Here is a 4,051-nt window from a genome sequence, read left to right on the forward strand (position 1 = left end):
TTAGTAGCGCAAAAGGTCATGAGTTTGAGCCCAGGGACCACATGACATACGAATAAAATTGTATACCATGTAATGAACTGTAAGTTGCTTTGGAAAGTGTCTACCAAATGCATGAGCTGTATGGTTCTTTATAGACTTTGTATGGTGTTTTTGGAGATTAGCAGATTCTTCATAGACTTTATTTGGTGTTTTTTGGAAATGAGCAGATTAGCAAATTACTAACTGTTGTTGTATTAACAAGAACTGCATAAAAGCTATTCAATTTATTTCCAATTGAACAAAATTATACCACACATTTGGCAGATGCTTTTATTTACATTTATGCATTTGGCAGAGGCTTTTTTCCAAGAAAACTTACAGTGCATTACAAGGTATACATTGATTTGTTTCATAAATATTTAAACCGTGGGCATTGGCTTTTTGACTCATATTTTCTGACTTTTTTATTTAAGACAGTTTACTCATTTACCTAATGAAATGTTCATGACTTTCAGAGAATTTAGACTACACTTTAAAACCTTAAAATGAATAACATTTCTGTAATTATTTAACCATTTTGTAATATTTAGTTTGTTTGCCATTACACACAAAAGGCATTTTCTCCTATGCAATAATAATTCAACCAAAACACAACATAAATTCATAAAAGATGTTCATTTTATTCATTCGCTGTAATCCACATCTTTAACATTGGATTGCAAGGAACTGATCCAAATTCAGCCATTTATCCAGCGATCTTGATCCCCAGTTCTTATCAGCAACTGAAAATGTCAAATCTTGCGTTTGTTATGAATTTAAATTCAAATATTGCGCCTCAAGAAGCTTTACAACACATTGCTTTATGGCAGTGATATCAAATGCTCATTGACTCGTGCATGCTATCGTCACATTTGCGACATTGCCGTCTTTTGGTCGATATTTGTAAAAAAAAAAAGGGTGGTAACATTAGCTATTAAATTGTTAAATTGAAATTATACAGTAATCTTTATGGTATGAAAGATTTGTAAATGTTTTACGTCTTGTAACTGTAAAAATGCTATGATTAAATATGTCTACATTGTAGTGCTGCCTCACGATTAGTCGCGACTAATCGTTTGCAGAATAAAAGTTTTTGTTTACATCATTTATATGTGTGTGTACTGTGTATAATAATTATGTCTATATAAATACACACACATACATGTATAATTTTAATAAAAAATATATTTATAGATATTTATATTTATATATAATATAAATTATATATAAATATAAACATGTATATGCACATGCAAATGTTTCTTAATTATATACATGCGTGCGTGTGTGTGTGTGTGTGTGTGTGTGTGTGTGTATTTATACATAATTATTATACACAGTACACTCACATATATTATGTAAACAAAAACTTTTATTCTCCAAATGATTAGTCGCGACTAATCGTGAGGCAGCACTACTACACTGTACACTTCAGCATCTATTTAAATGTACAAAAAATATGTTTTGTGTTTTTGAAAGTTACATATAAACAGTGAGACCAGGCTGGAGATACAGGAGCACTTAGGGCGTTTTCACATTAGCACTTTTGGTGCGCACCCGGGTTCGATTGACATCAGAGTTTGGTACATTTGGATGATGTGAACGCTGTCTTCCGAACTCGGGTGCGCACCCGCGAAACTTACTCGAGTCCGCTTAAAAAGGGTGGTCTGGGGTTCGTTTCATGTGAACTCCAGATCGGTTCTAATGTGATAATGTGAGCGCAATCGTACCAAATCGCGGAAGTGAACCACTGTTAATTACGTATTATATGGAATGTCCCACCAAAACAGACGTGTGTGTTTGTGTGCGTGCACTTACCTTGACAACAAAATGCATAGAATGCTTGCTTGAGTTTTGTTCTTATTTTTTAAAACCTTTGGTTTTGTTTTCAAAGAAATAATACAGAAACGCACTTTCGTCTGTCGATGACAACGGTCTGTCCGCCGACGTCAATTTTTGCGGAGGCATTCAGAAATCATCTCTCTCTGCTTGCAGTTATGGTGCATTCACACGGGGCGTCAGCGTTAACGCTTAACGGAAGGCTTGTCTGAAGCGTGGCCAACAGCCAATCACAGTGGCCGCTACACATGCTCCGTTCTTCCATAAATGTAATTGGCTGGCTCTGCCTAGGTTATTTGCATAAGGCGATCTGATTGGTTGACGCACGCGTTGCCGCTTGAAAAATTGAGAAATGTTCAACTTCTGCCGCGAGCAACGGCACTGACGCGGCACCGATGGATCCACAATTCAGTTCGGCAACGCATGACGTCCCCCATTAAAAGTGAATGGGAAGCGTTAACGCTGACGCCCTGTGTGAATGCGCCGTTAGTCAATCACAGTGGCCGCTACACATGCTCCGTTCTTCCATAAACGTAATTGGCTGGCTTTGCCTAGGTTATTTGCATAAGGCGATCTGATTGGCTGACGCACGCGTTGCCGCTTGAAAAATTGAGAAATGTTCAACTTCTGCCGCGAGCAACGGCACTGACGCGGCGCCGACGGATCCACAATTCAGTTCGGCAACGCATGGCGTCACCCATTAAAAGTGAATGGGAAGCATTAACGCTGACGCCCTGTGTGAATGCGCCGTTAGTCAATCACGCTTGTCGTCTTCTCGTTTACAGCGGTTGCCAAGCAACATGAGAACGCGCCGGCTGCAGCTTGATGATGCAAGTGTACCGCGGTTCGGATGCAAAAATAATATGTGAAAACAGTCCATGGGGGGCATGGGGAGGGGGGAGCAATCGAACTCGGGTTCGGACCAGGCAATCGCACCAAATGTGAAACCGTCCTTAAAGGTATATGTATATGTGTTCCCTGGGATTGAACCCACAACCTTAGCGCTGCTAACACGATGCAGTTGAGCAACAGGATGTGTGAAGATCAATAAATAGTAAGTTAACTTTTGCTTTGAAGAAAACATTGCATACCATAATGTTAGTCTGCTCAAACAGATCAAAGAGCAGATCGTGTTCGTTTGCTTGTGTGTGGGAACACCAGACATCCTTCCCCTGACACCTTAACCGTCTCATCTGGGAAACTATTAATATGACAAAGAGGTGAGAGTCGCCCACAACAAACAAACAAACATACATCACTGCTTGATTTATATCCAGTGCCAACACTATTTATCAAACTGTCAATACATTACCTGTTGTCTATTTACAGCTGTCAGGTCTGAAAACACAGACAGGGCAAACAGAGAATAAATGCATCTGCGCTGAGTGAGAAAAGCCTACGGTGATGAGGGCCGTGATGGACAGAGTGGTAATTGTGCGGTGGACCGGATGCGTTTCTTCACGCCGGCGTGTGATGGGCGCTCTTTCCTCTGGATCTGGCGCCGTGTCTGCGCCCTGAGCTGATGTTTACCCTGCTCTGAGTTTGCTTTGACTGTCGATCTGAGTGGGAAATATATTGCGTGTCAAGTGCTCTCCTGGGCTAAACTATCATTTCAAAGTGTTATCACACGATCTGACTCCCAGAGGCCCGGCATACGGAGCCGTTGGAAAAGCTCCAGAGTTTTGCCGAGCTGAGCGTATGCCAGAAGCAGTGGCGCGCTAGCAAGTGCACCGTGGATGCAAATGATGGCAGGTGGTGAAGGTAACATTCCAATAAACTACATTATTACTCAAGTCTTGCGTAACTTTGGCGAAGAGAGAGGGTTCATCCGAGTGAATCTCTTATTTTTTGCATTTTCCACCAGAAATTATTAAAAAGGGAGATATTGGATCAGTAAATGTTGCATGCTGGCTTTGAACTTTTGTTGCTTCCATGAGCGCCAGTGTTGGGTAAGTTACTCAAAAAAAGTAATTAATTAAGTGTGCTTGCAAAAGGATGTAGATAAAGCCTACTTGGTCATATTACAATGCACAAGTTTTGTTGTATGCAGTTTGAAAATACATGTTTGTAGAAAAAGTATATTGTACAATGCACTTATTTTGTTGTTATGCAGTTTCAAAATACAACATGAGTATGTTTAAATGTATATGTCGTCATCATCACTGATATATCTCTGGCCCTCATGACAAACTAA

General features: G+C 40.0%; 1 long non-coding RNA gene across 1 annotated transcript; it reads left to right on the top strand.

Annotated features, from left to right (window-relative positions):
* The first annotated feature begins 2,839 nt into the window (after positions 1–2,839).
* Positions 2,840–3,755, top strand: LOC129427414 (uncharacterized). The gene is made up of 2 exons (XR_008638617.2): positions 2,840–3,077; positions 3,187–3,755. It is a non-coding gene; the product is annotated as an uncharacterized lncRNA (long non-coding RNA).
* The last annotated feature ends 296 nt before the right edge of the window (positions 3,756–4,051 follow it).

This window comes from Misgurnus anguillicaudatus, chromosome 14 (genome assembly GCF_027580225.2).
Source record: "Misgurnus anguillicaudatus chromosome 14, ASM2758022v2, whole genome shotgun sequence".
NCBI classification, from domain to species: Eukaryota; Metazoa; Chordata; class Actinopteri; order Cypriniformes; family Cobitidae; genus Misgurnus; species Misgurnus anguillicaudatus.